The following is a 23,576-nucleotide window of genomic DNA, read 5'->3' on the forward strand; positions in this document are numbered from 1 at the left end:
ATAAAGTCATTAGCTTCCATTTGCTCCAGTCTAATTCTGAAGAAATGACTCTCTTCAGTGAGCTTTTGAGATTCTTTTTCCATCTGGCAAATTCAGCTTTTTAAGGCGTTCTTCTCCTCATTGCCTTTTTGAGCCTCTTTTGCCATTTGAGTTAGTCTATTTTTTAAGGTGTTATTTTCTTCAGTTCGGTTGTTGACTCTCATTTCATAACTTTCTTGCATCATTCTCATTTATCTTCCCAATTTTTCCTCTACTTCTCTTATTTGGCTTTCAAAATCCTTTTTAAGCTCCTCTATGTCCTGTAAGCAGCTCATATTTTTCTTGGAAGCTTTGGTGCAGGAGTTCTGACTTCACTGTATTCCTCCTGTTCCATGCTTTGATATTTTTTGTCCCCAAAATAGGAGTGTAGAGTAGTATTTCTGTGCTTGCTTTGCTTCCTTTGCTTGCTCATGTTGCCACTCAATTACTTGAATTTTGTGCTTTTTACCACAGTAGAACTCTGCTACCAGAAAGGGGAGCTTTGTCCCAATAACTGGGGTTTTCTCAGCTGCCAAAGGAGTTAGTTGGATGCCCTCTCTGAAGCCTCCACATGCTCTGGCAAACTAGTCATACACCCCAGGACCTCTACCCTAGACAGCAATCTAGATCCAAGGTTAAAGCAAGAGTGATTACCCCTCAGACTGATGGCTTGGTCTTCCTACAGTCTGCAGACCAGGAGCTCTGAAGCAGCCACATGGTGGCAGCTTCATGGCCACAGCACCTCAGTCACTTTTCCCTCCAGGAGGTAAAGGCTGGACCACACTCCTGAACTCCTGGTTCACAAAGTCCACACTGTACTGACCTCTCACTTTGTCCTTAGCATCTATGGGTTGATAATTATGGAAACTGCCACAGCTGGTGGTGATCTGAAGTCCCTCCAGTTGGTGGCTGGTTGTGGCCACCCTGAGGCTAAAACCTCAGGCTCACAGGGGGCTGGGCTCAGCTCCCATAGTGCTGGACTGGCCCTTTCCTGCTGGCCTGCCAGACTGTTTTCAGTGGGAAGTTAGCTTCTCTCTGTTATTCTGTGGGTTCTGTAGCTCCAGGGTTTGTTTAGAGTCATTTTTTACATGAATTGGAGGTGGGAACGGGAGCTGAGTGGAAGTCCTGTTTCTACTCTGCCATCTTGACTCCGCCCTCCCCTAATATAATTTAAGCACCTTAAGGGAAAAGTACTATTTTATTTTTATCTTTATACCAACAGGGTCTTACCCAATGCCTTGCATATAATAGGTATTTTGTAAATATTGTTTAATTGAGCCCTAGAGTATTACAAAGCATCCTTATTGGTGGATCACATTCTTCATGGCAATATGAGAATCATTGATTTATCTGTTCACAGTGGGAAAACAAAAGAGTTGAATCATCCATGTTGTCAAGATCAAGGCATTTAGTTGCATAGGAAATCCATTGAATGTGATCTTCAGTATGTATGTAAATACATATATGAATACACATATATCTATATCTATCTATGTTCCAGTCGGGCAATGCTGCTGTTTTTTCCTCCTCCTTCTCCTTCTCCTCCCTCCCCCTATCACCTCTTCTTCCTCTGTCCACATGAGGAGTCATACCCTTATGTGAGTGCTCTGTCCAAAGGAATATAAATTTTGATCACTTATACTTTGCAAGTTATCTTGGGGTTTGGGGTCTAGATTTTTTTTTCTTTCCCTACTCATTTATTCTGTCACAAATTTTTTTTCAAACTGGGACAATGAACTCTTTTGTCTCGTGTAGTTTTCACTTATGATTTCTTGAAATATAGCTCTGAAAAACCAGGCTTTCATAAAGCCCATTGGGATTAAAATGGAACTACTTGACTATACCTTTAAACCCAAACCTCTCTGGCTCTCACTGATTAGCCAATAACAGGTCCCAGCCCAAGCCTCACTTGCTCATTGTTTGGATTTTGATGGCTCAGATTAAGTATAAATAGCAATTGTTTCTGTTCTTACCAGAAACTCTGAGCATCTTCCCCTCCCTGATTAATTCTTTCATGAAGGCAAACTAGGCCATTTTTTGCCTCAATTCTTACTTAGCCTTTAACTACTGAATGGGTGTTGCCTTAGACAAACTGAGCCTTGGGAAAGACCTTAGCTTAAAAAGGCCACAGTCTCCTGCTGCATCTGGGACCATCACCAATCATCCTGACCTGTCTTGCCACTGGACTCTCAGAGAGTAGAGCTGATGACTTTGCACAGCTCTGCCTCACTTAAATGCAATTCACTTGCAAGTCCAGACATCACCCTCCTGATGTCATCGGTCCTCTTCAAGAACAAAGGACCAGTAACAACAACAACAACAAAGAAGAACAAGCAACATCTCTCTCTCTCTCTGTCTCTCTCTCTTCCCCCCCTCTCTTTCTCTCTCTCCTCTCTCCCCCCCTCTCTCTCACACACACACACACACATTGTGTAGACATTGTCCAATGAGCTGTTAAAACATTCATCAGTTTCTTGTGTATTTAGATGTAGATATTTTGATTTTTGCATTTATGAGTGATTGTGAGGGTGGGGAACCACCTATGCCCATTATCTTTGGATTCTACATGAAGAAAGTGTTCCTGATGTACAAATTTGGGTCTCTGAATAGTTTACCAGCTTTCATTCTCACTCATGTCTTGATCTTTAATCATATCTTCACTATAGTTTTCATCCTGCTTCCCTTTACTTAGCACTGAGTATCAAAATACACATTGACTTAGTTTGGAGGATGTTGTCAAATTCTTTAGATTGTCTCTATAATTTGTAGTTTTTTAAAAAATGATCTAAAATATTTCCTTTAAAATGCCCTTGCTTTTATTCTTGTTCATTACAAAATATCTCCCTGTATTTCCATTTTTGTATATTTTTAAATTATGGACAAGTCTATTTCCTAAGTCTTAGGCCTTTCATCTTTTGCTAGTGGCTATTCTTTTATTTTTAGCATAGAATAGGGATGGGGAGGACAACTGGCTTCTTGCTAAAGATTCTACACCTTGCTGAGATGATACAACATCTTTCTTATACTTCATTCCCCTCCATGTGCCCTCCAATTCAGTAACACTGGCCTTGCTCTTCCTTAAACATGACACTCCACCCTATGCCTCTTCACAGGCCTGGAATTGCTCATGCTTGGAATTGTATCTCTTCTCATCTTTACTTCTTTGCTTCCTGGCTTCCTTTAGGTCCTAGCTAAAATCTTTTCTTCTTAAAGAAATGTTTCATAGTCCCCGCTAGTGCCTTCTTCCTACCATTAGCTTCAATTTATGATGCATTTATCTTGTTTGTACTTAGTTGTTTTTATGTTCCCTCCCCTCCATTAGTCTATGAGCTCCTTGAGAGCAGGGACTAACTTTTACCTTTCTTTGCATCTTCAGTACTCAGCACAGTTCTTCCTATAGTAGGCACTTAATAAATGTGTGTCAATATGACATGACATGACCTGACTTGACTAATCAGTCCCCAGTGACTGAGCTTATGTTGAAAACAATTATCAAGTGTGTTAGAGAGAACTGTCCATTCTATGAACTATGGGATCAAGGAGAAAGGGCTTAACTTCTTTGAGGGGTCTTTATCTCCCTTGGGATGTGTCCAGTGTTTAATTTAGCTTTTCTGTTGTTTATGATTACTTGCTTATGAACTATAGCTATATATATATATATATATATATATATATATCATCATGTACATATGTAATGTGTTCTGTTTTGAAATTTGGACATAACAGTATTGTGGGATGATTATCTGTGATATTGGGATAATTATTTTTTGTTATATTAAGTATTTTGTAGACATTATCTAAATGCTTACAAAATATATTTGTAGATATCAGGTGAAACCTGAATGATGTTTCAGGGGCTGCATGATTTTTGTCTGTGGGGAAGAAAGTAACTTGGGGAAGACTTCCTCCTTCCCTAGAGATGTTGTCATATAGACTATAAAGGGGCACAGGACAGAAATACTTCAGGTTCTCTTGGTTTCCAGTGATCTAGGAGGGAACATCAGACCAGGCACTTTATGGACAGAGGGACAAAGAGGAGAAAGATGTGGCCACATCTAGTTAAAGGGAGTGGGAGACAGAGTACTGCTATTTGTTACCAAAGGGCACGAAGCCTAAGATGATACTTCATTATGGATCATTTGTGGAGATGGAGAAATGAAAGTAAGATGTAAACAAATATGCTTGAGTCAGCTGGAGGAAGAAGAGAGTTAAAAGAGGGAAAGTAATATATATATTCCATAGGATAAAAGGGATCAGAAAGAGGTGGAGCCATTTTTCATCACTCTTCTTTTAGTCCACAAAGGATAACTCCTTCTGGTTCAGTAGATAGTGATCTTCAATTGATCCCATTCCATCCTATCTCCTCCAACAGATTACTTCCTCTGTCATCCCCACTTTATCATTTATCTTCAGTCTCTTCCTGACTACTGACTCCTTCCCTACTCCCTATAACCATTCCTTTGTCTCTCCTTCAAAAATTTCTTACTTGATTCTTCCATCCCCTCTATCATCCTGTATCTCTTCCACCCTTTGTGACTTAACATCTTGAAGAGGCCATCCAAAATAGATGCCTTTACTTTCTCTCCTCAATCTTTCTCCTTAACCCTTTACAATCTGGTTTCTGACATCATCTTTCCACTGAAACTGTTCTCTCCAAAGATACCAATGATCTCTTAATTACCAAATCCAATTGCCTTTTCTTGATCCTCATTCTTCTTGATCTCTCTGCAGTCTTTGATATTTTTGATCATTCTTTCCTCCTTGATCCTCTCTTCTCTCTAGTTTTTTTTTTCAGGATACCACTCTTTCCTAGTTCTCTTCCTACCTATCACCTCATTCCTTCTCAGTTTCCTTTGCTGTATCCTCATTTAGATCATACCCTCTAATCACAAGTGTCCCACAGAGTTTGGTAATAGACCTTTTTATCTTCTCTCTCCTACTTCACTCGGTGATATCAGCAGCTCCCAGGTATTTAATTACCATGTCTAGGTTGATTCTCAAATTGACTTATCCTGCTCTAACCTCTCTGCTGACCTCTAATCTTGCATCTCTATCTAACTGCTTTTCAGACATCTTGAACTGAATGTCCAGTAGACATCATCTTAAATTCAGTATGTCCAAAACTGAACTCACCTTTCCCCCTAAACTCTGTGCCATTCCTAATTTCTCTGTTACTGTCAAGGCCACCACACCTCCCCAGTCCTTCAAGCTTACAACCTAGGGGGGTGGCTAAGTGGCACAGTGAATAGAGCACCGGCCCTGGAGTCAGGAGGACCTGAGTTCAAATCTGGCCTCAGACACTTGACACACTATCTGTGTGACTTTGGGCAAGTCACTTAACCCCAATTGCCCTCCAAAAAAAGCAAAAAAAAAAAAAGCTTACAACCTAGATATCATCCGCAACTCCTTACTATCACTCACCCTTCCATATCCAATCAGCTGCTAAGGCCTTTCAGTTTTACCTTTGCAACATCTCTCAAATCTCTTTCTCTCCTGTGACACTGCCACAGAGGGGAAGTGGTGCAGTGGCACAGGCTGTTTTCACCTCAAGCCTGAACTTTTGTAGTTGTCTTTTGGTGGGTCTGGTGGCCTCAAGTCTCTCTGCACTATAATCCATTCTCTATTCAGCCACCAAAGTGATTTTCCTAAAGTACAGATCTGACCATGGACACACAATTTCCCATCCCACCCCCCAATAAACTCCAGTGGCTGCCTATCATCTCCAGGATTAAATACAAGGTCCTTCATAACCTAGCCCTCTCCTACCTTACTAGTCTTCTTACATCTTACTCTATGACTCATACTCTTCAATCCAGTGTCAATGGCCTTCTTGAGATTCCTTGAACAAGACACTCCGTCTCTAGACTCTGGGCATTTTCAATGACTATCCCCCATGCCAGGAATGTTTTCCCTAGTCATCTTTGCCTACTGGCTTCCTAACTTACTTTAAGTTCCAATTTAAACCTCACCTTCTACAGGAAGCCTTTCAAACCCCTCTTAATTCCAGTGCTTTTCATCTCTTAATTATTTCCTATTTATCTTGTGCACAGCTTGCTTAGTGTATGTTTGTTTGCATGTTGTCTCTCTCCATTAAATTATAAGCTCCTTGAGGACAAGGATTGTCTTTTGCTTCTTTTATCCCCAGTGCTTAGTACAGTGGCTGGCACATAGTAAGTGTTTAATAAATGTTTATTGATTGACTGACAATTGCAGTTGACATTACCCCAATCAGGAATTACTGTCATTTCTTAGGAAGGCACATGTTCTTCTGCCAGGGGCCAGAACACATGTGTAGCAGGGGAGATGCCCTAATGCAGCAAATTAGGGGAGTTTCCCTGATCACCTCTATTACATGAAAATAATTTCTGTTCCTCTTTGTTTTCCTTCTAGTTTTTCCCCCATTCTGTACTTGTGGTAGAAAGAAGCACCAAACCAAATAAAATTTTCTAGGCATGGAAAGGCACTAGAGCTCCATAAATGCATGTTATTGTTTCCCTAATCTAAGAAATTATGAATCTTTATGACATTACGACATATACATCTTTTATTAAGATTATGCCATATAAACTTCTCTTAAAATTTCACTTTCACTCTAGTTTCTCTCTTCCTTTTGTTTATTTGCAGGATCATATCACCACTGAATACTGACACTTTCAATTTTTCCTACCTTTGATTTTAAACTTTTTTTTTCCAAATCAAAGAGGAAATTTAAGATATTATTTTAAATGTCTGAGCTCCAGTATGGTATTGTTAATGGTCTGTGGGGGCACTTCCATGTATATATTTCATGGAAACTTTTCGTCATCGCACAATCTCATTAGACTCAACATATCTAAAATTGAATTAATCATTTTGCCCCCATGAACTGGCTCCTCCTTTTACTGTCTCTTTTGTTGTCAGCAGGATTTTCCCCATCAAACACACTCAAAACCCTAAAGTCATCTTTGTCTTCTCTTTTTTTGTCATTCATATCAAATCAACTACCAAGTGATCAAAAGCTGGTCTTTGATAATGACTTTTCCACGAATCTCAGCCTTCTTACTCCTCCATTCCACTAATCCTGGCCTTTATCACTTCACGCCTAGATCGCTTCCATATGTCCTACCATAGGCATTGCTGCTGCAGAAGTTAATCTCAGGAGAACCTCTTCTGAACTTTTATGGCATTTACTATCTATAGAACTCATTTGACACATCATATTGTTTGGTACTATTAATGTCTTTTTTATCTCCTGAACTAGGTAGTACGTTCCTCAAGGGCAGGGACCATGTCTTAACATTCTTTGTATGTTCCCCTCTATAATACTTAGCATGATACACATAGTAGATAGATGATCAGCAAATATTTGTTGAATGAACAAATGAATGAGAGGTAATATCATTGAAGGGAAATAACATCCTATTAAGTCTACCACTACTCAAAAACCTTCATTGGAGAGCATTCCAGGCATTAGGGGTAGCCAGCAAAAATACTCGGGATATATAGTACTTTGTGTGATAAACAGTCAAGAAGCAGTGTCACTAGATAGAAGAGTGTGGGAATGGGGAGGATATAAGGTATAAAAAGACTGAAAATGTGAGGGTGGAGGTAGGTTATAAAGGGCTTTGAATACTAAAAAAAGGGATTTTTTGTGTGATCTTGGAGATGATAGGGAGCCACTGGAGCTTACTGAATGTGTGTGTGTGTGTGTGTGTGCGTGTGTGTGTCAGAGAGAGAAAGAGACAGAGAGAGACAGAGAGACAGAGAGAGAGAGAGAGAGAGAGAGAGAGAGAGAGAGAGAGAGAGAGAGGTGTGATGTTTAAAAAGGTTCTTGGTAATGTAATCATTTCATTAATAATTTCAGTATTTTAATAAAAGGATGGTCCTTTGGCCACCTCTCTCTTAGACCAAAGACAATCATGGCAGCAGCTCACAGCTTGTATGCCCTTTTGGAAGAAGAGCGTTCTCAAGGTTGACAATCAACTCTGCTGTGTTAACAATTAATGAGAGATAGATTTTACAAAGAGAAGTGAGCTCACTCCTATGAGAGACAGAGAGAGAGGTTGAGACAGAGACTATCCCTATAAGCACACCACCCCAGCCTTGAATCTATCTCTACCCAAGCTTAATTAAATGGAATTCGCCTTAGAGTAGAGATTCCTTTGGGTAGGGTTAGTTCAACCTTCTGAGACTGAGGTCTTGAAATGACAATAATAGAAAAAGGGGGAAATCAGAATCTTCCCAAATCATTGTTTATTAATAATCATTTCCTTCAGATAGATGGTCAGACCTGCACAAAAATTACTTTGGCTGCTGAGTAAAAGATGGACTGTGGATGACCTTGATGCCATGTTCATCCTCACTGAAGGCATTTGACAACATAGCTGAAAACGTTATGCTAAAAAGCATGGGAGCAAGCACACAGTCTTGTTTCACTCCATTGGTGACTGGGAAGCATTGTCCATTATCCAGAACCCAGGCCAGCAGGTCATCATGAAATTGAATACAATGCTCTTGAACTTCTCTAGGCAACCAAATTTTGACATAATTTTCCATAAGCCCTCATGACTGACAGTATCAAAGGCCTTGGTCAGATTTACAAATGTTGTGTACAGACCTCTGTTCTGTTCCTGGCATTTCTCCTGGAGTTGTCGGGCAGCGAACACCACATCAGCTGTTCCTCAGCTCTGTCTGAAGCCACACTGGCTCTCAGGTAGATGCCCATCTTCCAGGTGAAGGATCAACCTATAAAGGAGGATTCTGGCAAGAATCTTGCCTGCAACAAATAAGAGACAGACCTGCCCCATGAGTGTCACATGACAATCTATTACCTTTACCTTTATAGAGTTGACAATGAAGGCATCCTTGAACTTCTGAGAGATAACCTCCTCTTGCCATATAACCTGGGAAATTTCAGTCAACTTTTGTATGAACAACGCTCCCCCCACCAAAAAAAAAACCCCACACACATTGTAAATATCAGCTAGAATAGACTCAGCATCAGACGCTTTGCCAAACAAAAAGGAGCCTAATGACATTCACAACCTCTTCTTCAGCTAGGGAGGGATTAACTTCAACCTGAGGAAAGTGGGCAATGGCCTCAGTGTTGATTGATGATGGTCTGTTGAGAACATTATGGAAGGGTTCAGTCCATCTCTCTAGGATCAAGTCCTTCTCACTAATCAATGTGGCTCCATCAGCACTGAGTAAATCTAATCAAGCTCTAAGCATTCCATAGCACCTGCTTTATCTGCTTTCATGACTGTTGGAGCAAATTGTTCTCATCAACCTATTCCACCAGGGGAAGTCTTCACATGCTTGACGTAGATAACCTCTCACTCATCGGGTTTGAGACCCCTCAGTTATTCTCAATCTCTTTTAGCCCCTTTGCTAAAATGGTTTACTGGGGTGTGGTTGCTGTACATGCTACGGCTTCTTGGAGCCACAGGTGAGAGTTAGGTGGATCAGGTGGATACTAAAGTTGAAAAGCAGCCCTGAAAAGGGCTTGGCAGTCCTCATACTAGCGGTACCAGTCTTCCCTAAATTCACACCACACCTCTGATAAGCACTATGACTTAATGGGAAGCACACTGGGCTTGGAGACTGGAAGACCTAGGTTCTGATATTAGCTGTGTGACCATCAGCAAGTCACTTGACCTCTCTGAGACTCAGTTTCCTTATCTGAATAAGGAGGTTAGTTTACACTCTAAATCCATGACCAGATGATCAGGAATTGCTTATGGTCACACATCTAGTGCATGGTATAGATATGAACTATTCCACAACTTCTTTTAATGTAATTCATTCTTGTGTTCATTTTTACTATAAGGAAATTATTTTTCATATTTAATTTAAACTCAGAATATTGTTTAAATTTATTTGATCTTGTATTGGGCCTCAGGAGAGATGATAAACTACTGCTCACTTTGATATCCCCTTAGATGTTTTAACTGTTTTCTTGGCTTTTTCAGGAGGTTAAATCATCCCAATGCTTTTAATCTTTGTTGCTCTTTAGGAAGCCTTTTAGAAATTCCTTTATTCATAGCACCATAGGGTCATAGATTTGGAGTTGGAAGGGATCTTAGTGATAATGCAGTCTCTTCAGTCATGTTCCGCTCTTTGTGATCCTAGTTGAAGTTTTCTTGGCAGAAATACTGGAGTGGTTTGTCGTTTCCTTCTCTAACTCATTTTGCAGATGAGAAAACTGAGGCAAATGAGTTAATTGACTTATCCAGCTAGTGTCTGAGGCCGGATTTGAACTCACAAAGATGAGTCTTTCTGACTTGAGGTCCAGTGCTCTAGACACCAAGCCACCTTGCTGCCCCCAATCCCTTCATTTCATAATTGAGAAAACTGAAGCTCACAGAGGTGATTTGTCCAAGACCACATCAGTAATGCTTAGTAGAGATGGAATTCAAATCCAGGACCCTGACTCAATTCAATTCACCAAGCATTTATTAAGCATCAGTTATATGCAACTTTGTCACACAAACATTAAAAGAAGTTCCAGGATATTCTATATCTATACTTCAACTCACTATGTTTCCATGAGCAGATCACCTCCCTTTTCTGAATCTCAGGAATAGGACTTCAGACATTAATCTGTAAAAGACCTTAGTGGTTATCTAGTCCAATCCCACTCATTCACAGATGAGGCAATGAAGGGTCAGAAATGGTAAGTGACTTTTCTGGGTCACACAGTTAGAAGATATCAGGGGTGAGATTCAAACCCAGCTCTTCTTTGCTTCATAAAGCCATAAAGCTCTCCACTAAACCACAGTGCCTACGAGTTTTGCCCATTTCTAAAAATGGAGATGATGGAATTTGTACTACATACCCCCTCACTGGGTTGTCATGAGAAAAGTACTTTGTAAAGTATAAAATTCTACAGTATTATTATTTTTCTTACACATCTAAATTTTTTTTCCTCATCCATCTGAAGTATGTCTGGTTCTACCTAAGGGCAGGAGGAATGGTCCAATAGACCTGCTAAGGTCTCTTCCATCCCTAATAAGTCTATGATTCACATGGTATCACTCCTTTTTAGTCCCTCCCAAATTAGTGTCATATGAAATTAATACATTGTTTACACCCTTAGCCACATCATTAGTAAAGTTATTAAGTAAAACTAAACCCAGCCCCAAGCCCTAAGGCTCTCTTCAGTATCACTTGATTTGACACATTGGTTGTGTCTACACATGTGTTGTGGATAACTGAAGCATTTGTCTAGATAATTTAAGAACCATCACTCACCCCCAATTATTGCTATACCTCACTTCATGAAGCTTATATTCTTGAACATCACACAAATAAAATTTTTGTATATCAAATTCTGTTTTTCTATGGACTTAAATAGTCTTGTCAGAAAAGTTTTATCTCTATTTCAGATTGATCTCCAGTTGGCAGTAAATTTTAAGAGTTTGTTTCCCTCAAGTAAATAACCAATATCCACTATACAAGTATAGTTCTGAATCATTTTGTAAATTGAATCTACAATAGATGTTGTTTTTTATTATTCTGAACTTGAGAACCACCAACAAATATCAATATTTTCAGAAATAATGAAGGAAAAGAGGCTTGCATATGAAATTATGACACAGACCATGTCCAGCAGGTTTTCTTCTTCAAAATATACAATGAAATTTAGTTTCAAATTATTCTGTTTATCTGTGCCTCCCTTTGAGCCTCCCTCTGTTCTCCTAAGCTTTGTTATTTTTAATGCTTTATTGTTGCTTAAAAAATAATTACTGTCATTTCCCAATGATTCTTCCTTTCCCTGTCCCAATAGAAGCCTCCCGTGTCACAAAAAAAAGTAGAGTTAATGCCAAACAAATCAAAATCAACACTTTATTCAGGTCTGACATCAGACCTAGTCTACCACCATTTCTCTCTCTCTCTTCTCTCTGCCTTCTCTCTCTGTCTCTCTCTCTGTCTCTCTCTCTGTCTCCTTTTTCTCTGTCTCAATCTCTGTGTCTCCTTGTGTCTCTCTCCTCTGTCTCTCTTCTTTCTCTTTTCTTTCTTCTCTCTCTCCATATCCCTCTCTTCTGTCTCTTCCTCTTTTTTTCCCTCTCTTTTTCTCTTTCTGTCTCTCCATCTCCCTCTCTTCTGTCTCTCCTTTCTCTCTTTGTCTCTATCTCTCTCAGGTGCGGAAAACTTCCATCCTTCATCCTAAGTGTCCTAAAATTAGGATTCACTGCTGCATTGATTAGAGTTCTGAATTTTTCCAGTGTTATTTTCCTTTACATTATTGTGACCATTGTGCAGATTGCTCTCATAGTTTTGCTTCCTTCAGTTCATACAAGTTTCTCTGAATTCTTCACATTCATCATTTCTTACTGTAATATTATTCAATTACATTCATATACCATAATTTGGCTATTTCCCAATTGAGGAGTACCCACTTTCTTTCCAGTTTTTTGCTGCTACAAAATGTGATACTATAAATATCCTTGTAAATATGAGACCTACTCTCCTGTTACAAGGGTCCTTATTATGAAACATTTTTTAAAGCTAATAACATGAATAACACCCAGACTCTCTTATCTTCCATTTAGCTGTTCTGAGGTTCATATAATTTTCTTAAAAGCATGCTTTCAAAGAGGCATTTCTGATGAAATGAGGCTAGCACGGGAGCTGAGCTAAGTGGGTGACTGCTTCAGTTCTTCATCTCCCTGGGTTTTGGTGACAGTCCTCTCTCTTAGTTCTCCTCCTACCAGTCTGACTGTTCCTTCTCAACCTCCTTTGTTCTGTCACCAACCATATCTTGCCCTGTAACTGTAGGTGTACCCCAAGACTCTGTACTGGGTTGTCTTCTATTCTTTCTCTCTGCTCTTTCTCAGGGACCCCATCAGCTCCCATAAATTTATGTATCATCTCTACACAGACAACTCCCAAAGCTATATATCTAGCCTCCTGAACTCCAGTGCCCCATTACCAGCTACCTACTGGACATTTCCAAGTGGATACCTCGTAGGCGTTTCCAACTGAATGTGTCCAAAATAAAGCTAACTCATCTTTCTCTTCAAACCAGCCCCTCTTCTGAACTTCCCTATTTATGTCAAGATCACAATGTTCCAGTTAGGGGCTAGTTCTTTTTACTTTAAAATCCCGGCAATGCTTGTCATGCAGCGGGTACTCAATCAATACTTGTTTGATTGGTTGGTTTTACTTGACCTTTGTCATCACTAATAGCTTTGGATGACAGTCTTTTAATTTTTCAATTCTTGTGATGCTATATGAATCAGATCTACAGGAAATGGATTAGAGATAATAAATTCAACTCTAATAAATTTCAGTCTGGGGCTAATCAATGAAATTTGTGATCGAATCCTCAAGGAACTTCCAAACTTTTAGCATAATTTGTTCTTTAAAGCCTTTCACCTTCTTGGCTATTTATTGTTTATAGCTCTTTTATGATCTATGAGCTTATAGATCATCTCTCAATATTTCTTAGAAATTTCAGATCCAAGATGTCCTCAGAGATCATTTGTTCCACTTTATTGCCTTTAGTTAGGACACCTAAACCCTCTGATAGAGAGAGAGCTAGATGGGTAACTTGTTTTATTCAGGATTTCTAGGCCAATGGAATTCATGCTGTTCTCTGTGAAACTTTTTTAAAATTTTATTTGGATCTTAACAGCCCCCAAAGAAGATGAGCATTTTCACATACAAAGCAGAAGTGAAAAAGAGGATTGCAGATGAAGCAGCAGATTTTCTACTTGCGGTACCACTTGCTTCTCCTTCCAAGGATACAACAGATTTGCTGTGTTATTTTCAAGATTCTCTTGATTTGCCAAAAGAGAAACAATTACTGTTTACATTCACTCTGAGTTCTTTTGGCCAGCAACCCTGAGGGTCTTCCCCTCCCGGTTTATTATTATTATTATTATTTTTAATTAAAGAGACCATCCCTTGACTCACTTCTTAAAGAGGCCTATTCAGTGAATGGGTGTTGCCTCACTCAAAGTGAGAACCTGAAAAGGCCTTATCATAAAAGGGCCAGGGTCTCCCATTGATTCCTGGGCCATCTCCAGTCATCCTGAGGAGTATCTGGTCACTGGATCCAGATGGAGGAGAAAGTGAAGCTGGTGACCTTGTACAGCTCTCCCTCACTCAAATCAAAGTCAACTGCAAGTCATGTCATCATTTCCCTGATGTCATGGTCCTCTTTGTGAACAAAGGACAAACACAAGTCATTAAGCATTTATTTAATACCTACTATGTGCCAGGTTCTGTGTTAAGCGCTGCACATACAAAGAGAAGCAAAAGACAGTCCTTACCCTTGAGGAGCCCATAGTCTAATGGTAGAGACAACATGCAAACAGCTATGTACAAACAAGTTAAGAAGGTAAATAGGAAATAATCAACAGAGGGAAGGCACTGGAATTAAGGAGAATAAAGAAAGGCTTCCATAGAAGGCATACATTCCATGAGCTTACTTCTTCCAGGACTTCAGCTTCTTCCTGGTTGTAAAATGAACACCTTTGGAAGCTGGATGGAGGCCAAGAGGCCACTATTTATTAGTTACTTCTCAAGTGATCTAGACAGCAGAATATGCAAACACATCAAGAACCCAAACCAAACTAAATCATTCTGGTCTGATTGAGTTTTTCACTAGCATTAATGCAATGGAATATTAGGTTCCAATAGGACCACATTTAGGATAAATGAAGGGACTGCTAGTTTAATTAACACTGTCCTTGGGCCTGCTACTTATCGTGAGAGAGCACAAATGAAACCTAACCCAAGCTGTGTCTGCCCGCAGCCTCTAATTCTCACCAGGCATCTCTGTTGCATTATCACAAGAGATGTACCCCATAAGGCATCAGAGAGATCCAACCACCCTGTGGCTCTACCTGGGCTTTTGCAAAGTGCAATTCCTCCAAAAAAAGTGTACCACTGTCATTATATGAACAATGGAATATTAGATATACATCTCATGGGCAACAATAAGGAAATACTGACCTGGGCAGAGTTGATGTGTGGGGGAATAATAATATACCTGGGTCCTGCTTCTGTTTATAATGATCAAATCATGGTCAGGAGAGATCAAAATTTTAGAGCTGGAAAGAAACACAGAGATGATCCAACCTCTCTGTTTTTCAGAGAGGAAGCTGAAAAAGAACTGATTTGCCCATTGTCGCACAGACTGTAAATAGCAGAGGAAGGATTTGAACCCAGGGTCCTCCAATTCTAGAGCCAGAATTTTTTTCTATTACACTTTCTGTCTATCACAGAGCTTGGAAAGCATCTAACCCAACCAGAAATCTAAATAAAGACTCCCCTCTACAGCCTCCCTAAGAGTTGCATCCTGAACAAAGTCCTTCTTACCAGGTGGAAGGTCCCATGCCTTTGTTAGATAGCACTAGTTGTTAGAACATTCTTCTTGGTAGTCAGTCACAATCAGATTCTCTGTCACTTCTACCTATTGGTCCTCATTCTATTCTCTAAAGTTACACATCTCTCTTTATATGATTTTATTTATCTGCGAGGAATCCAGAACTAATTGTCTATATATTTCCCTGTTCAGGAGATATTTTCCCCCTTTCTAGCTGAACTTACATTCCTGGCATCTGAGGGCTGGCAGAGGTTGCAAGCCCATCCCCATCCTCTTACCAATACCTTTGGGATTGGTAATCAAAAGCAACTAGCATTTGCCATCACCACCCCTCACCTCATGGGACAAAGCATAATACACAAAGCGGCAGCTTGCATGTGTCTTTGTACTTGCTCTCTGGCTCCTATCTAGACCTGATCTAGTGAGAAGCCCTGGGAGCTAGCTGGAGATTTACACTTGAAACATGAATAATAGTTAATATCTGCATACCTCCTATGATTCAGAGAGACTTCCATATTAAAAAACATTTTCCATGACAAAGAATATTATAAATGCCCCAGTAATTATGGGTGGGGATTTTCATGCTGGCTGATGCCTTCTTGGATCAGGGCCATGGCCCCTGTGCATTCACAGGATAAGATAGCTAAATCCTTGCAGGTCTCATGTGAGCTTTGGAAATAGGACAGGTGTGGCAGTTACTAAACCTGGGTACAAGAGAATATAATTTTTATTCCCAGGTGCATGCCATCTAGTCTCGTTTGGACAAGTTTTTTTTTTTTTTTTGGCTGTAGGTTCTTTTAAAGAAAAACTTAATTAGTATAGAATATAGTTTGTGTAGATTTCTCTTAAAATTCAGCTGGGAAAATCCTTCTGCAAGAATGGGTCTCTTTCAAAGAATAGGTGCCTTTCTTTCCTCCTCATTAAGATGTTGACCTGTCTCTAAAAACATCTCTTCAATATAATCATTGTAAAGACAACAACAAAAATACTGCTCCCCAAAGAATGATTTACAGTAGTAGATAGTGAAAAGACCCAGCAGTTTCTTGGGTAATTTGCTCCACTTTGAAAGCCTATCTGGATAATTGAGATCACATAATACAACCTGAGGGACTTGACTTATCTTTTGGTGTCTACTCCTGGTTCAGAGGAAAGAAATTATTTCATAGAGAGAAGATCCATAGAGAGAAGAAGCCAATGTGTGAATCATAGATCCAGCACTTAGCTGTGTGATTTGGAAAAAAATAACTTCCTCTCCCTGAACTCTAATACCTGCAAAGAAGCAAATGTAGCATATAATGAAGGTACTAGGTTTGAAGCAGGAAGACACGGGCTCAAACCCATCTGTCACTGGACAAGTTACTTCACCTTTTTGGCCTGGGGTTTCCTCATCTATAAAATGGAAGGTTCGGATGGGATGATTCCTAATTAATGTCCCTTCCAACTCTAAAATCATGCAATCTAAAAATAATATTCAACATTCAATAAACATTTATTTAGCATCCACTGTGTGCCAGGCACTGTGCTCAGCACTGGGGATCCAAATAAGAAAAAGACAAGTCCCTTCCCTCAAAGAGATTACAGTCTAAGGGGTGAATGACAAAACGAAGAAAAGAGAGGAGTGCTGGAGGGTACCCAGGGCAGGAGCATGATATTCATGGAGTCAAAAAAATGAATGCCAAGTATGATGGGTGGGGATTTTCCAGCAGCAGAGCAGCTGGTGGGAAGCAAAGAGTGGACTAGCAACTGAGCCCTCTTTGAAGGGAGGCTTTGGGAGGAGGTTTATGCTCTGCTCTCCAGCCCTCCAGCCTGAGGAGAGAGGCAACTGAGGATACTGAGGGGACATTGAATATCAAAGCTGAAGCAATCTTTGTGATGATGAAACTTCTAGTGATGAGCTTATCCTAGGGAAAGCACGATGTTTGTGGAGTCAAAACCAAGCAGAGCAGCTGGTGGGAAATGAATGATAATAATACTCCACAGTGTGTGGCAACCAGACGGCTCAGTGTAGAGAGTGAACCTGGAGAGAGGTGGACCTGAGTTCATGATACTTGTAGGACCCTAGGGAAGTCACTTAACTGCTATTCTGCCTCAGTTTCCGCATCCATAAATGGAGATAATAACAGTACCTATTTCCCAAGACTTTTGTAAGGATAAAAATGAGATAATATTTTTAAATCACTTTGCAAACCTTAAAACACTATATAAATGCTGGCTGTTAGTGATTATTACTGTGAGGAAAGTATTTTGTAAATCTTAAAGTGCTATATAAATGTGAATCAATATTACTATTATTTTACCTGATTGTTGGTGAGATATTTAAGAGGTTGGGTGCATTGCAACTCAAAGAATTTTTATAGGAGGATGTTCCTTTTATATTATAGTGAAGATTTTATTATTACAATTGTTGTTCATCCTTCCTTCTTGAAAATGACCAGTGACATCATGAGGGTGATGTCTTGACTTGCAAACGAACTGGATTTAAGTGAGGCAGAGCAGTGAAAAGTTGTCAGCCTCACTCTCTCCTCCAGAGTCATTGGAGTCCAGTGATAAGAAAAAAACAAGACAATTGGGGATGGGCCAGCATAATTACTACAATCAAATTTTCAGGGGGAGGGTCAGATTTTGGTACAGTGGAAAGAGACTAGCACAAGTATCATTCAAATTCTGCCTCTGTATGACCTTTGACAAGTCACCTGAGCCTCAATTTCCTTCCTATAAAATGAGGTTATTGGACTAGACTATGTCTGAAGGATATTAGGCCTATAATCATGATTTTGAGCTCTTTAGAACATTATTATTAGGCACACATCATCATATATAGAAAGACAAGTTTCTAATACTGTAAGGCATCAAAAACATGAAAAAAAATCATCCGCTATGAGCTAGCTCTATATTGAACAAGTATTGGGATAGTTCATAAAATCATACAAAGAGCCTGTAAAGATAAAATCAAGAATGTCACATTTGTCTGTAATAATGGCAAAATGTTGGTGTAAGATGAACACAACAGGAAGAAATCATTGATCAAAAGGAAAGTGTGAAAATACCTTTCACCAGATCCTACCCATTCCCACCATCAGACTATTTTTAGATAGTTGTCTTTCATTTTGTTAATTCGTTCATGCAAATGAACATTTATTGAGCATCTATCACCTTCATAAAGCTATGAGTATAATGCTATGTTAAACACTGTAGGGGACAGAAAGAAGTATAATAATCCAGGATTCCTGCCTACACAGTTGATGAAAGAAGACTAACATGTAAAAGTAATAACTAGTATTTATATAGTGTTTTAAAGTTTGCAAAATGCTTTACAAATATTGTCTCATTTGATCCTTACAAAATCCCTGGGAGGGAAGCGCTATTATTGTCCTCATTTTACAGAGGAGGAAATTAAAACAGAGAACAGGTAAATGACTTGTCCAGGGTCACACAACTAATAAGTACCTAAGGCTGAATTTGGGGATGGGTATTTCTGATTCCAAGTCCATTGTTCTATATTCTAGTCCCACTGACTGTATTAATGATCAGCATGGAAAATGAGTATAATAGGATGAAATCAACATGGGCTAGAGTAGCTGGGGAAGGACATTTGGGGCCACTTGTTCTTGAATCTAGCACCTAGGTACCTAGGTGGACATTTTAATTTTTCATTTGTGGTGGAGTAAACAATTCACTGTATTTATAATAATAGCTGATGTTTATGTGGTGTTTACTATGTGTGTCAGGTGTAGTGAATTTTTACTCTATAAGAGTTTTTACAATTATTATCTCATTTTATCCTCACAACAACCCTGGGATATAGGTGCTATTTCCCCATTTTACAGATGAGAAAACTGAGGTAAACAGAGGCAAAATGTCTTTTCCAGAGTCATATAGCTAATAAGTGTCTGTAGCCAGATGTGAAGTCAGATCGACCTGACTTCAGGCCTGGCGCTCTATTATGCCACCTAAATCTGGCAATGTTAGGAAAAGCCTCCCGTAGCAGGTAGAGCCTGAGATTAATCTTCAAAAAAGTCAGAGATTTCAAGAGGTGGAAGTAAAAAGGTAAAGAATTCTAGAGAGAGGGGAACAACCCATGTAAAGGCATGGAGATGGGAAATGGAGAGCATCATATGTGAAGAATAGAAAATAAGTCAGTATATCTGAACTATAGAATGTATGGAGGGAAGGGATATATAAGAAGACTGTAAAGGTAAGAAAAGACCAATGAAGAGCTGTCAATGCCCCAAAAAAGAGTTAATATTTGATCTTAGAATTAATAGGGAGCCATTTGAGTTTATTGAGTAAGGGAGTGGTGTGGTCAGACTTGGGCTTTAAGAAAATCATTTTGGCCTTGGTGTGGAGGATGGATTGGAGTGGGGAGAGACTTGAGGCAGGGAGACCAATCAGAAGACTACTGCAATAGTCCAGGCCAGCAGCCATGGGGATCTGAGCTACAGAGTATCTTGTGAATGGGAAGAAGAGGAGGCATAAAGGAGATGCTGTGATGGTAGAGGAGACACAATTTGCCAACAGACTGGATATGGAGTGGGGGAAGTGAGAGTGAGGAGTAGAGTGAGACACTGAAGTTGTGAAATTGGGTCACTTGGGAAAATGGTGGTATTCTTAGTAGCAATAGGAAGTCCAAAAAAGAGATGGGTTGGTGTAAGAGGTGAGAATCCGCTTCAAAATGTCTAGTAGGTGGTTAGTGTTGCTGACCCAAAATTCAGGGAGACACTACTTAAATAGATATCTACTTAAATAAATATTTGGTGCATAGGTAGTAAGTTCTAACTTTCTTATACCAGGAAAGAGAATATTAACTATTACATTTAAACAATATTCTTTTTTTAATTAAACTTTAATTTAATTTCAACAAGCATTTGTTTTTCTCTCTTTTTCACCTTCCTGACTCCAAATTAGAAAAAAATAAAAATAAAACCCTTGTAATAAAGATGCAAAGTCAAAAGAAACTGATTCACACATTGGTTTTGTCTAAAAATGTCTTATTTTGCATCTTGAGTCCATCACCTGTCTATTAGGAGGTGGGTAGTATGCTTCATCCCTGGTCCTCTCAAACTGTGATTGGTCATGGCACAGATCAGAGTTCTTAAGTCTTTCAGTCTTTTGTTTTTACCATGGAACTATTATATAAATTACTCTACTAGTTCTGCTCATTTCACTGCATCCTCAGTTCACATTAGTCTTCCCATGTTTTTCTGAAACTTCCTCTTTCATCATTCTAACAGTTCAGTAATATTTCATTACTTAATATACCCTAATTGGTTTAGTTCTTCCCCAGTCAATAGGTATCCCCTTAGTTTCTAGTTCTTTGCTACTACAAGAAGAGCTGCTATAACTATTTTTGTCCATTTTGTTTCTTTTCCTCTTTTATAACCCCCAAATTACTGGGTTATGGGCCGAGAGGGGTATCTCTGGGGCCAAAGGTATGTGCAGAATAATTGTTATTCTTTAAAAGAATGTGAAATCGGTCCTTTCATAGGACACTAAACACTGCCTAGATTATATCAGTCTGATTCTGACATTAGATAAATAGGAGGAATTATTTTTTCTTCACTTCATCAAAATTCTATACAGAATGATGTTCATTAATCATGTCAGTTGTCCCCTAGAAATAGAGAAAGGAAAATTAGCTATCATTTTAGACTAGCAGTCCTTCCAGTTGGGGCTGTGGCCCAGAGCTGATGCATCTGGGAAAGGGAAACCAGAATTTAAGGTACTCAGCCTGCTAGTCAAGCTGGTATATGGGGGTGGAGAGGTGCCTTCTGAGGCCACATGTTAACTGCAGTTTAGCTCAGAGCATAAGATCTTATCTGCAGAGGCATAATATTATGCTTGGTCCTGGAACCATTAAAGGAATAAGTTTGGATGACCCATTTACTGGGATGTTATGCAGCAACTCTAAAGTAGTTTGTAACATTTGACAGTGTTAATGTGTTAATTCACTTAGATATATCAAAAATAGGCATATTCATATTGTTTAAAACATCCTCAACCCACATACTGGAAAGTGTGAATATATAAACTGACCCTATCAAGATGATTCTAGTCTGGAACACAATTTGAAAGTTAAAGTTGTTTTTGAAAAGTTACTTTAATAGCTACTTTTAGATATGGGACAATTGGGTAATGACTGAAATATATTTTTTAATTAATCTCTAAAACATACTTTAAGTTTCCCCAACTTGGTTCTCAAAGGAAACATAGTGAACTTATTTTTGTTTCTGACCCCTCCCCTCCTCCCGTAGGCTCTAATTGGCTGCAAACACAAATGTTGTGCATGGCTAGTGTGTAATTAATTATCTAGTTAGGCACACAATAGACACACCCTCAAAACTAAGGGATTGGTAGCTATCTGAGCTTCTCCCACACTAAAATAATTGCACACACACCTTAAGGACATGCCAAATATCTGTGCAAGATAATTTAGAATCACTCAAGTTGCACCTCCAAAGAGGAAGCCAGTTTTCTTAGAATATGGCTCATCAGGTTAGGTGAGGATTAAATACCTATTAGAAGGCATTTACTATCTTGAGACAGGATCTTGAAGGAAGAATACATATGAGGCAAGTGAGTCAATGACAATGATATTTCTGTAATGTAAGCCAGTATTAGAAAATTCCCCAGTTGGAGAAATTAATGAATTCATGCTGGCAAGATCCCAGAATGTCACCATGGATCAAAACCCCACTTGAAGCAATCAACCGAATCTAAGCTGTATTTCTTGGCTGACAGTGGGTACTTCAGGTGTACTGTTAAGTAGAAGGCTGAAGGCCAAATACCTCTAACCACTTGAGAAGTGTACCTGAGGCCAAGTGGCACACACCTTGATGCGGTTTATTGGGAATGGAGTATGTAGACTAAAATGACTGCAGATAATTTGTGGCACCAACATGAGTATAGCTTGAAAGGACAATTTTCCCCGTGCATTATTAAACCTGTAAAAAGGGCAAGGAAAAAAATGAGCTTGTTTTCAATCTATTCTTCAATAGCCACTTGAACTGGCAGTGCTTAGAAGGCAAGATGTATCATCCTTCCTTGTATCAAGTATCTCCAAGAAGAAGAATTTTTCTATTTATCCAGGAAAAAAAATGTCTTATAGAATTAAAACGATACTGGAAACTGTATCAGAGTCAGAGTTGAGTAGTGGTATATAGGTCAGGAGGGCAAAAATGAGAAGAGCCGATAGAACAGGTCATCACATGTCAAACACAGAGTCGAATGACATAAATTGTCCTTGGCACACGAGTTTATGATTTACTGCATTGGGGAAACAACTGGTTTGTGAGTGTTCAAAGCTGATAGAGAATCCAAACATGATGGCCCTAGCAACCTTCACATCAAGTGGGATTTTTGTGAAGTCTTCAAGACTTTCCAAGACCAAATTTTTCTTCTCTGAAACTGACACTCATTTTTACTGATGAAAATTACTGAGACTGGAAGTTAGGAAAGCTACCCATGTGCATTTTGGTAGGACTTCCATCTCATTTATACTGGAAATTATGCCAGGTAGATAGCTGGCCCAGTGGGTAGAATGATAAATCTGGAGTCAGGAAGACCTGAATTCAAATGTGACCTCAGATACTTATTAGCTATGTGACCCTGGGCAAATCACTTAACATTTTTCTGCTTAAATTTCCTCAACTGTAAAATGAAAAAAAACAAACCAAAACAATAATACCTACTTCCCAGGGTTCTTGTGAGGATCAAATGAGATGATATTTGTAAAAGAACATATACCATAGGATCTAGTACATAGTAGGTACATGATAAATTCCTGTTTCCTTCCTTCTTTCTTATGCAGCCATGTCCCACCATTGACTGACATTGAGCCTACATTCCAATGAAACCATCAGATCTTTTTCCAGTGTTCTCTGCACAGAAATGTAGAGTAGATAGAGGAAGGATAAATTAGCACTGATCAAGTAAAGTGGGGATGGGTAAGTGGAAAATTTGCATAATTCAGTCCCCAAATCCATTTCCCTCTTGATTATCATCATGATATAGGAAAATGCATAATTTAGATCCTAATTTTCCTTAATAGCTGCAGTTGTGTAGACATGGCCTAGAATATTCAGGGCCTATTTTCAGACTCCCAATTCCAGGCTGAACTCAAGCAAAATTGGGAAGTAGATAAAGTAACTCCCTCCCCCCACCCACACCCTCTGCCTCCCAATCTCTTTCTACTATTCCTGGGCCCCTCTCAATAGCTCTTACTAAAGCCTGCCTTTTCTAAGTG

At 39.3% G+C, this 23,576-nt stretch overlaps 2 long non-coding RNA genes across 2 annotated transcripts in view; one reads left to right on the forward strand and one right to left on the reverse strand.

Annotated features, from left to right (window-relative positions):
• Positions 1–8,795, reverse strand: part of LOC138157292 (uncharacterized) — a 28,807-nt gene extending 20,012 nt beyond the window's left edge. The window contains exon 1 of the long non-coding RNA XR_011167353.1: positions 8,615–8,795. This is a non-coding gene — a long non-coding RNA (uncharacterized lncRNA). The remainder of the gene's footprint in view (positions 1–8,614) is intronic.
• Positions 1–13,925, forward strand: part of LOC138157291 (uncharacterized) — a 19,098-nt gene extending 5,173 nt beyond the window's left edge. Inside the window, exon 3 of the long non-coding RNA XR_011167352.1 lies at positions 13,637–13,925. This is a non-coding gene — a long non-coding RNA (uncharacterized lncRNA). The remainder of the gene's footprint in view (positions 1–13,636) is intronic.
• Positions 13,926–23,576: the final 9,651 nt, after the last annotated feature.

This window comes from Petaurus breviceps, unplaced genomic scaffold (genome assembly GCF_028583685.1).
Source record: "Petaurus breviceps papuanus isolate PSGF00001 unplaced genomic scaffold, PetGlider_PUasm1.0 171, whole genome shotgun sequence".
Taxonomy (NCBI): domain Eukaryota; kingdom Metazoa; phylum Chordata; class Mammalia; order Diprotodontia; family Petauridae; genus Petaurus; species Petaurus breviceps.